Source organism: Moschus berezovskii, chromosome 23, assembly GCF_049115385.1.
Source record: "Moschus berezovskii isolate FMDL1 chromosome 23, NW_MosBer_1.0, whole genome shotgun sequence".
NCBI lineage: Eukaryota > Metazoa > Chordata > Mammalia > Artiodactyla > Moschidae > Moschus > Moschus berezovskii.
Genome location: NC_142482.1, coordinates 60892549 through 60903949, shown reverse-complemented (window position 1 = coordinate 60903949; position 11401 = coordinate 60892549). Strand labels below are relative to the sequence as shown.

Genomic DNA, 11401 nt, shown 5'->3' with positions numbered 1-11401 from the left:
GACGCGACTCTCAGCTCGCTGCCCGTCCTCCCCAGGGCCCGCCTACGCCCGGCCACCAACATCTCATCTCACACTCACCGTGGCGTCTTTAGAGATGGGACGTTGCCCCCACCTCCCTGAGCAGCCTCACATGGCAACCGCAGGATCGAAGATGGAGGCCCACCCCGCCTTCAGTGGGTGAAACGGGAGTTTTCAAACTCTGCTTCTCGGAGACCTCTTGCAGCTGGCCATCGCAGGCATTTACAGTGGGGAGAAGGCACCCAGGTCTTTGGGAGACTGGTACTGTCATCGTTTAAGTATCTGTGGAGATGTTATTTATGAGTTCTATTTCTCTTTTCATTCTACCTGTAAATTCCACTCTTACCGACATCCTGTAGAGGTGAATCTATTCCCAAACTAATCACAGATTGCCAGAAAGCAGAAGTGCTGTCACCTCTGGGTAGGGGATTGATTACATTTGTTTCACAGTCCCCCAGATACGCGGCGAGACACACGCACGGAGAGGCGGAGGTCGAGGAAGAGGAGGAATGGGAGCGGGGAGAGACGGGAAGGGGGCGGCTTGTCTCCCAAGCTGGCAGCTCAGCTACTCGCCGCCTTCCTACTTGCTCGTACCAACCCCACCTTCATGCGTGTCGGTGGAAAGGCTTTCTGAAGCCCTGGTTCTAAGATCCCGAAGTGTCAGCACACCAGGGACCCGGCTCTAGGCTGTTCACAGAAAACCAAGTCACTGAAAGTCAGTTCATCTAAGGATCATTTCCATAAAGGCCGATCTGTCAAACGGCCCAACTTACAAACTGTGTATCCCTCTTACCTGCTTTTGAAGCTTACGGGGTTCCAGTCGCAAAGCTCTGTCAGCCGAGAGCCCTGGGGTGGGGGCACCGGGCTCCTGGGACCCCAACCTCAGCCTCCAGCCTCTGCTCTCCTTGGGCCACAGTGCAGCGGCTTCCAATAACAGTAACTATTGATTATCTCACAGAGTTGTGGGTCAGGAATTCAAGGCAGATGAGTCGGGGTGGGGTGGGGGTGGGGTCAGGGGTGGGGTTTTGGTTTTGTCATTGTTCAGTCCCGCAGGCGTGTCCTACTCTCTGCGACCCCGTGGACTGCAGCACGCCAGGCCTCCCTGTGCATCACCGACTCCCGGACTTTACTCAAACCCTTGTCCACTGAGTCGGTGATGCCATCCAGCCATCTCATCCTCCATCGTCCCCTTCTCCTCCTGCCCTCAATCTTTCTCAGCATCAGGGTCTTTTCCAATGAGTCAGTTCTTCGTATCAGGAGCTTCAGCTTTGGCATCAGTCCCTCCAATGAATATTCAGGGCTGATTTCCTTTAGAATTGATTGGTTTGATCTTTTTGCAGTCCAAGGGACTCTTAGAAGTCTTTTCCTTGAGAGCCTCACAGTTCTTATAAGGTAACTTGTCATCTGAGGGTCGAGTGGGAGCAGCTACTTCCCAGATGGCCCTTGCAGTATAGAGAGACTGACACTTGGCCTTTCTGGTTATAATGTAAGTGCCTGGTTAAGCTTCTGACTGTTGAGGCTACCACTTCAAAGCCACCTATCTTGAGTAAACAACCTCCCAGCTTCACAGCTAGCTAGCAAAAAAGCCAAGCCATCCCACCCGTGAAGTTCCCCTATTAGAAAGCCGGGTGACCCAGATAAAAAAGATAAAAGATAACATGGACCTGCTTCCCCAGCTGAAGTTTTAATTCTCATTCTTGGGTTTTAAATTCACCCATAGAGAGAGAGCCAGCAAAACCCTAAACACCCCACCCATTCTCCACCCAGAGGCCACGGAGGCCAGGGACTTGTCACATGAGGTCACTTGCAAAGAGGACGCGTAAACCTGGGTCTGTCTAGTTCGAGACTCAACTCAGCCGTCAGGACCTTGCCCTCCACTCCTGGCTCTCAGTGGGGGAACCGCTTCCTTTCCAAGGCCTCGGTCCCGATCCCGCGAGCCGGCCGTGGGCTCTGGATCCGGGACCCCAGGGAGGGGCTGTGAGAGTCCCGCCGGGGACTCTGGGTCTGGGTCCGCCTCTGCGGGGAGACCGCCTCCCTCTCGCCTTCCTGACTGTGCGCTGGGACTGAGGTCCTGCCTGTCACCTGCCGACCGGAAGTGGTTACTCAGCGGGTTGTGAGGCCCACGCGTCGAGTCCTCCCCGCTGTGACCAGGGCCTGCAGGGCCCGCCGAGCCCAGGGCCCGCTTTCCCTCCTGACACCTAGAGGCAGTGCTGCCTCGTCTTGGCAGCTGCTCTCTGGCGGATGAGTCGTTTTAAAGGAACTTTGAAGCCACCGGAGAGAAAACGTGGGAGAGCAACCTCTCAGTCTCCTCCTCCCGCTCTCCTGGTCCTTCTCCTGCCTCCCTTTCTGCCTCTGTCCCTGCCCTTCCCTCTCGCGGTCTCTCGGCGTCTCTGTCTCCCTCCTGTCTTGTGGGGTCAGGGACTAGCCTGACTCTGCCACGGGCTCCCTGAGACAGTGCTGGCAGCAGGGGCCACCCTCAGGAAAGGGGACCACGCGTGGTGACAGCCCCTGCACCTTTGGAGGCCAGCCCTGCCTCCTTCCCTAGACTTTGGGGACCTCCTTGGATTCTTGTGCCTCGGCTATGCTGACCCCTGGGGGAGTGAGCCTGGTGAGGCTGAGGGGTCCTCAGGAGCAGAGAAGGAGTGTGGGTATGAGGCTGGGAGGCTGGGGGAGCCTACCTGCTGCGGTTCCTGCTTTGCCAACAACCACAAGAGCAGACCTTGGTCTCCCAGCAGGTGGATGACAGATGGCACAGATCACCAGGTCACCAGGGCCATTTGTATGTGGCTGCAGAGTACTCTTGCTTAGAAAATCCCATGGATGGAGGAGCCTGGTAGGCTGCAATCCGTGGGGTTGCTAAGGGTCGGACACGACTGAGCGACTTCACTTTCACTTTTCACTTTCACACATTGGAGAAGGAAATGGCAACCCACTCCAGTGTTCTTGCCTGGAGAATCCCAGGGACGGGGAGCCTGGTGGGCTGCCGTCTATGGGGTCACACAGAGTCGGACACGACTGAAGTGACTTAGCAGCAGCAGCAGCAGCCCAGAGGCTGCTGTCTGTCCAGTGCATTGGAGGTGGGCAGGGGAAACTCAAGCTGTCCCAGGGGTGTATCCCAGGCAGCCTGGACCCCCATCTAGGGTCTGTCGCCAAGGGCACTGGAGGGCCCTTACCCCTTTGCATGTGGTCCAGAGGTGATGCCAGGGCAGCCACAGGCAGCAAAGGGCATCCGCGTGAGCAGCCTCTGAAAACATCAAGCGCGTCACAGGAGCAAATAAGTTAGTTGTTATTGCTCAGTCTCGAAGTCGTGTCCGACTCTTTGTGACCCCATGGATTATAGCCCACCAGGTTCCTCTGTCCATGAGATTTCCCAGGCAAGAGTACTGGAGTGGGTTGCCACTTTCTTCTCCGGGGCATCTTCCCAACCCAGGGACTGAACCCGAGTCTCCTACACTGGCAGGCAGATTCTTCACCACTGAGCCACCAGGGAAGCAAGTAAGTTAGATTGACGACAAGTTAGCAGCACCTAATTTTTATTAAAAATATCTCATTTACTCCTCCCTCCTCCCCGAACCTTGCCCTGGCTGGCAGACAGGAGGGAGGCCGAGATGGCAGGTGAGCTCACTGAGGATCAGGCTGCCTAGCCCGGTGGCGACATGCTCTCTGGGAAGATCATCCACGAGGAAATCCCAGCCAAGTCTTGTATGAGGAGGACCAGGTCTTATTTCCATGGCATTTCTCCTCAAGAACCCACGCATTTTCTGGTTATACTCGCAAAACACAAATTCCAGATTTCTGCAACAGAAGATGAAGATGAACGTCTCCTTGGACATTTGATTGTCGTTGGCTGGAAATGTGCTGCTGATCTGGTCCTGAAGTAGGTGGTGAACGTAGGCTCAGATGGTGGACAGCCTGTCTGCCGTGTTCCTCTCCACATTCTTGGAGGTCAGCAGAAGACTGGGCCTCCTGGTTAAGCGTGTTGTAGGAATAATTGTCCCTTTTCTATGCAGTGATCAGGTTTGCAGCTTCCAATTTGCTAAATAATACTTTGTTGGTCCTGTGTATGGAGAGATTGCATAAATCATTTTAAATACCATACATAATAAAAGACACTGATGCATGGTCTGAAAAAAAAACTCATTTAAAAATACTTTTCCTATTTATGAAGCTTTAATTTTCCCTCAAGTATAGTTGTCTGCTCTGTAATGCCCTGATGGTGGATTTTCAGTCCCAGTAAGGATTGTGAAAAAAGTGGGTGTCAGTCTCTCAGTTGTGTCTAACTCTTTGCCACCCCAGGACTGTAGCCCGACAGGCTCCTCTGCCCATGGGACTCTCCAGGCAAGGATACTGGAGTGGGTTGCCATTTCCTCTTCCAGGAGATCTTCCCAACCCAGGGATCAAACCCACATCTGTACATTGCAGGTGGATTCCTTACCACTGAGTCACCCGAGAAACCCATTGTGAGGATGGCGGTCATCAAATTTCCACTTCAGAGGTTATTTCTGGAATTGTCCCCTGCCTCCATGAATGTAGCTCACTTCTTCCCAGCGTGGCTCTGGCTCCTTCCCATCCCTCTCTCTCTCCTTTTAAAGGGGGACCAACTTGCTAGCTCTTTCTGCCCAATTAGGAGGGTCCGCAGTGTTTCTGCAGTGGTGGCCGACCCAGAGCAGAGGGAGTCGGAGTCTCGTGGGGCCTGGCAGCAAACAGCAGAGAAAGTGGAGTGAAGAGAACTTTCCTCCCACACCCAGCACCTAGGTTCATCTCAGGCCAAGGCTGGCCCAGGGCAGCACTGCGGAGCCGCGACGATCATCTTCAGAGTCTCAGCCCCAGCATCCACAGCCTCAGACCCTGGCGTTCCTTGAGTTTTCTACTCCTGAAAAGATACTAATTATCTACTGTTTACATGTTGCTCTTTTTTTTAAAATTACTTTGAAAGTTATTTAACCGGTCTCAGTGTCCTGCTGGGCTGGAAAGTGTGCCTCCGAAGGTCTGTCCTTCCTGAGCCCTGGTGTTCACTGTGGCCGCCCCCGCTTGAATCGGGGGATGGGTCAGCACATAGAGAGAGGACTGAGCTGGGGGGCGAGCGCCGGGCAACCACTCGGGGGGCTTGGCTGGGGCCGTCTCTGGCAGGCCCAGCACCGGTGCTGAACTGGTGTCCTCCCCTCTGGGGAGGACTTGACCTGGGGATGCTGATTTGACTGGACTGGACAGACTCCACATCAGCGCCGACAGAAACAGCTCTGGGAGGGTGCGAGGCCTGGCCCTGGCCCTGGGAGGAGACAGCAGAGCTGGCCCGCAGCGGAGATCCAGCGCACAAGGCAGCTGCCGCGAGATGGGCTCGGAGGGTGCGGGGCTCCGAGGAAAGACGCCACAGAGGGGAGGTTTTGAGGCGGGGGAGGCTTTGGCCTGAGGGCTACGTAGAGTCTCAGCACACGCGGGGCCAGGTCACACGAGAGCTTGATGGGCGGATGGAGGAAACGTCTCTATGTACCAGGTTGAGAGCATGGATGCTCCGGCCTGGGGCTCACCTCCTCCAACCCCGACTCCCACCACCCACGCCTGGGGAGATGCCAGGGGCTGACTGGCCTGTGTGCCCGCAGAATCTGTGTGCACACGAACCCTGAACACTGGTGCCCGCTGGCAGCCGCAGAGGTGTCTGCTCGTGTCCATCTTCAGGAGGGACCTCTGCGGGGAGCACAGCTGGTGAGGTGACCTCTGGATGTCCTGGGGCTCCTGGCTGGCAGCGCTTCCTCCCGCTGCTCCTGGCCAGGAGAGCACAGGTGGGCACAAGTGGGCACAGGTGGGCACGGATGAGGGAAGGGGACAGGAAGCCAGTGGGGGCCGGTGGGACACGTTCCCTCGGGATGAGCGGTGCTCAGGTGGATGAAAGGTCACGAGAACACAACCTCCCAGGGTGGGGAGGGAGTCAGCTGCAGGTCAAATCACGCCGACCTGAGTTCCATGCCCTGTTACCATCACAGGACGTGTGGGAGCAGGCAGAGGTCCGTGCCCCCATGGTATTTGCACACAAGTTTTCTCATGCCGGAAGACCCCCTGGAGGAGGGCGTGACAACCCACTCCAGGATTCTTGCCTGGACAATCCCCATGGATGGAGGAGCCTGGCTGGCTACAGTCCGTGGGGTTACAAAGAGTCAAATGCGATTAAACACAGCATAGCGTTCTCATGCTGAAGTCCCCCCGACCCTGGATCCCCTTTCAGGAATGAAGGATCTATTCCCCCAGCTGCTGGACGTGTCACCAGCATACAACCAGCTGCCGCTCTCCTGGAAAACCCGCAGCTGAAGAGAGCAGCTGTGTCACCATCGTGCTGCAGAGGGCCACCTGCAGGAGGCGGGGAGAGGCAGGCAGAGTGGAGACGGCCTTGGGTCACATCCGGCAGCTCCGGCTGTGGCGGTGTGGCAGGTGGTCTGAGCCCCAGACCTTGGGCAGGACCAGGGGCAGCAGGAGAACAGCCATGTCGGAGGCTGGTGACCCCGGGCCCACTGGTCTGAGACCACTCCCAGGGACTCCAGAGCAGTCATCTCCTCCCCCAGCGCCATGAGAGTAGGGGGTGTGGAACGCACGTGGGACCCTGGGGAGGGGCAGGGCCAGGAGCACCCTGAATTCGTGAAGATGACCCCAAATTGGCAGAGAAACCTTGAACTGGTGGAGAAAGCTCTTGACGGCCTGAGTCCCAGAATTCACTCTGTGGATAACTGGCTGAATCCGGCCTGCCACCTAGGACCGCGTCCGACCGACTCCTCACCGCTTCCCGCTGCTGGGGTTCAGGCGGGCTTCTCTCTAAGTGGGGGCCAAGGCTTGCATGGGGCCCTGCTTCCTCCTGGGAGGGAAGTCAAGTCGTCTTCACTGCTGGGAATCTGACACAGCTCAGTAAGCCTTCCGACAAAAGTCTGTCTGCAAGGGCATGGAGCCAGGCGTCTCACTCCCGGAGAACCTCTGCGGGAGCACGGCTGGCTGACGGCCTCCAGGTGCTGCATGCTGGGTCCGCCATGGCCCACACGCCAGGCCCGTGGCTCTGGGTGCCCAGGGGCTCCTAGAGTCAGGAGGCCTTGTTGGGGAGCCCTGGATCAGCCCCTCCCCACTGGCCCAGCTGGGACTCTCAGGACTCGGGCCTAAGGCTCTTCCTGCCCCTCCCTCCCTGCCAAGTGTCACACCTGTGTTGCAAGGTGAGTAGGACCTGGCCCCGGCCGTGAGCACCCAGCCTGGTGGGCAGGACAGACAGGAACCAGAGGGTCTGATCCAATCAGATGCGAGCTGCGTAAGAGCTGGGATCAGGGTGCCTTGACCGCACAGGAAGAGCGGTGAATCACTGGGTCCTGAAGATGGAAGAAGGCTTCAGGGAGGAGCAGTGATTAAACCGGATCTTACAGGCTGAGTGGGTGTCTGCCAGCTGTCCTAGTCCAGCCTGGCTGCTATAATAAAATGCCAACTGGGTGGTGTAAACAATAGACGGTTATTTCTGGAGGCTGGGAAGTCCCAGAGCAGGGTGCCAGCTGATTCACTTCTTGGTGGGGCCTCGCTGCCTGGCTTGCAGATAGCCACCTCCTAGCCAGATGCTCACATGGCCTTCCCTGGGTGCACGTGTGCAGGCGCAGGGGTGGTAAGGTCTGTCTTCTTCCTCTTCTGAGGCCACTAATCCCACCACGAGGGCCCCACCCCCCTGGGTGCGTCTAACCCTAGTTACTCCCTAAAGGCCCCATGTCCTGATAGCATCACACTGGGGGCTAGGGCTGAAGCCTACGAATTGGGGGGGGGACACAAACAGCCTGTTAAAGATAGGCACGTCCTCCAAGGGCAGGGAGGAAGGGACTCATGCCTTGCCCAGAACGTGCTGGAGCAGAGGCCAGGGTACAAGGCTGTGGATGCCACTCAGCCCTAGGCCTTCAGGCCCCCGGGACCCTGTCCTGAGGAGCCTATACTAGCCCAGAGGTACTGGGGAACCCCTGGGGTTTGTCATATTTTGTATTTCGATTATCAAAACATTGCTGCGTTATTAACTACAGAATTATCAACTACTGGCTTTCTGCACCCCTCACCCATACTCGCCCAAAGATGCCAGTTTCTAGAAATGACTGACCCCCCTCCAAACCTTTGACTCAGGGATGAAATCACCAGTTTGTTCTTTTTAAGAAACATACTACGTGGACTGGGACTTGCTTTTTCTAAGAATAAAGTTTTATTTTTCTTCTTTCAAGTTAGTGAAAGTGAAAGTTGCTCAGTCGTGTCCAACTCTTTGTGACCCCATGGACTGTATAGTCCATGGAATTCTCCAGGACAGAATACTGGAGTGGGTAGCCTTTCCCTCCAGGGGATCTTCCCAACCCAGGTCTCCCTCATTGCAGGCAGATTCTTTACCAGCTAAGCCACCAGGGAAGCCCAAGAGTACTGGAGTGGGTAGCTTATCCCTTCTCCAGGGGATCTTCCCAACCCAGGAATCGAACTCAGGTCTCCAGCATTGCAGGCGGATTCTTTACCAACTGAGCTATGAGGGAAGCAAGAGCCTCTTATTTAGACTCTGTGTTCTCTGAGGCCCCCAGACCTCACACCTAAGGAATAAGAAAAGTTTCACTAGAAATGAAAATATTTCCTTTGCTCTGACTCTACCAGCGTGGGGTGAGGGTGGGAACCCAGGGCCCCCAGACCCCTCCCAAACAGCCGGCAAGCTCCAGAGTGTGTCCCTGGGCCCTGCTGCCTGGCCCTCGCCCTCCCTGGGGCTTGGTTCCTGCTCCAATCACTGGGAGACTCCAGCCCCAGAGCTTAGCTCTGCACAGGCCTGCCTGCTGGGCCCTGCACTTCCATGCAGGTCTGAGTGCTGACCACCACCTTGATTGACTTCTGGTCGCTTCTGCTTGGAGTAGATTTTTAATCATGCCTCAAGGACTAGAGCAGGATCTGGCCAGGGATAGTAGACGGTGCTGGCAGTGGGGACGATTTGTGACCAGAAACAGCAAACCTTCGGTGCACTGTAGTTTTCTTCCAACTGGACTGTGTGTAAGTGAATTCAGAGAAGCATACGGACTGACCCAGGGCTTGAGGGGGCAAGGGAGCCTGCTGCATGGGCAGGGGGAGGGGTCCCCTTGTTGGGTTTAGAGGGGCTCACCAGAGGACCCAGGTGTGAGAGAGGGCAGGCCGGGAGGGGAAGCACCTGAGTGGGTGTGAGTTTGCAGCTGAGGGCTGGTTAGGGGGCAGGGAGGGTGTGGGGAAGGAGGCGGAGGGTCCCTGGGATCAGCAGAGTCACGTGTCGTGACTCAGATGCCCTGGATCAGAGAGCGGAATTTCATAGATGAAGTCGTGAGGTGGTCACAGGAGAGCGGAAATTCATAGATGAAGTCGTGAGGTGGTCACAGGAAAAGTCAGCACATCAGTGCAGATCTTTTATCCCCTGGGAAGCATCTGTTCTCAAAACTTACCCCCGGCCTCCCTCTCTGGCTCTAGCAGTGGAGCACAAGGACACTCTCTGGGACTTGCCAGCTGTTTGGGAGAAATCTAAGGTCCTGGGTTCCCGCCTCCCCCATCTGAGACCACTCTGAGTCTGTCTGGCATCTATTTGGCTGGACCATCAACTCGGCGATGCTGTTACAGGAAAGCTAGTCCTTTTATTGAAAGAAAAGCCAGTCCATCAGGGGCTCCTCCCTGGTCCCGGCCCTGGTGTGGGAGGGAGGACACTTCTTCCTGCGACAGCACAGTTCACCCTCTGGGCCCCGCCTGATGATCCCCAGGCAGAGCCCAAAGCCTGTTGGAGGGAATTCGGGTCATTTTGCATCGAAGTTCAGGTCACTCTGCACATGCCAGGTCGTCTGGGATGCAGTGCGGTGGACGGAAGGATGCTGCAGTTGTCACTGGGAGGTGAACTGGGATGAGGGGCCTGAGGCGTCCGGCACAGGCCCAAGCCAGAGTCACCAGGGCCACCTGTCATCCTAGGGACGTGTGCAAAGGGCCGGAAAGGCTGGAGGTGGGGCGGGAATGGGAGGGATCGTCCCCCCATTAGAGGAAACCTGTCCTGCCCAGTTACTCTTATTGAATAGTGCAGCCTTCCCTTGGAGGATTTTGCAGTTGATCAGACTTGAATCTAAATGGGTTTTGCGGCTACAGGACGAAGTTTCAGCCCTTGGATGGGCATTTAAGAGCCTCCAGGGTCGGGGCAGGGCTTCCCTGGTGGCTCGGGGTAAAGAATCCTCCTGTCAATGCAGGAGACTCAGGAGACAGCAGTTCGTTCCCTGGGGAGGGAAGATGCCCTGGAGGAGGCAATGGTAACCCACTCTGGTGTTCTTGCCTGGAGAATCCATGGACAGAGGAGCCTGGCAGGCTACAGTCCATGGGGTCGCAAAGGAGTCGGACACGGCTGTGTGACTGAGCGCCTGGATGCACTGTGGGGCTGGCCACGAAAGCATCATATATGGGAACGCGCTGGCCTGGGACAGAGGCCCCTGGAGGCTGTAACGACTGGTTTTGTTCTCCCAACAGCCTGCTCCTGCTCTCCTTCCCTCCTCTTCCTGGAGGCCAGCCCCATGGTGGTCTCTGTCCAACCTACAAACCGTTAATGCATGTGGCAAACAGAGGGGAAAGACTTTGAGATCCACAAGCAGAAGGTAAATCCCAAGGCCTCCCTCCTCCTTACTTAGCTTTCCTTCCGAGACTGGCTGTGTGGGTCTTGTGCAACACACACCTCTTCACCCTCCTCTTTCTTCTCCTGTGACAGGGGTTTCAGGTTTCCTGGAGCAAAATGAGGACGTGGGCGTGCCTGGGGCAAGGCAGGCGCCCCCCATGCTGACCGCCCCCCGGCTACACCCCCATCACTCCATCAGCGTCCATCTCATCTTATGCTTAGGTATAATCACCGCGTTATGCCTCTGTCCTGACTTCCCAGCTCAACTGATGACATGTTTTTCTTTCGTTCTTTGAAACAACTTTGGACGGAGGGGCTCATGTGCCCAGATTGTGCTGGGCAGGAGGGATTCAAAGGGCAAAAGGTGCTGTTCCCAACAGGAAGCCTTGTCTTCTGCTCCGTTTCTTTGTAAAGTCACCACAAACACGTTTTTGACACAGGCAGAGTGAAAATACACAGAAATTCTCCACCTAGTGGTATGCTAATAGGTGCCAAATAAATATTTGTTGAGTTCTGGGCTTTGGCGTTTTGGGTGAAGGTGTGAAATGCTTTCGTGGTGTTATTATTATTTTATTTCTGAGCTGAGCTTATTCCAGCTGTGACCAAGTAGGAAAGTCTGAACTTTCAAAACAGCAGTGCTGGGAAATGAGTGCTTACCACACGGGAGGGTCTGCCCTGGGCTTCCTTTAAAATCTGCCAGCCTCCCGGGGTTCCGTGTGTGGGGGTGTGTGTGTGTGTGTGTGTGGCGTGTGTGTG

General features: G+C 56.1%; 1 pseudogene; it reads left to right on the top strand.

Moving 5' to 3' along the window:
* Positions 1-3626: 3626 nt before the first annotated feature.
* On the top strand, positions 3627-4084 carry LOC148774232 (adenosine 5'-monophosphoramidase HINT1 pseudogene; annotated as a pseudogene).
* The last annotated feature ends 7317 nt before the right edge of the window (positions 4085-11401 follow it).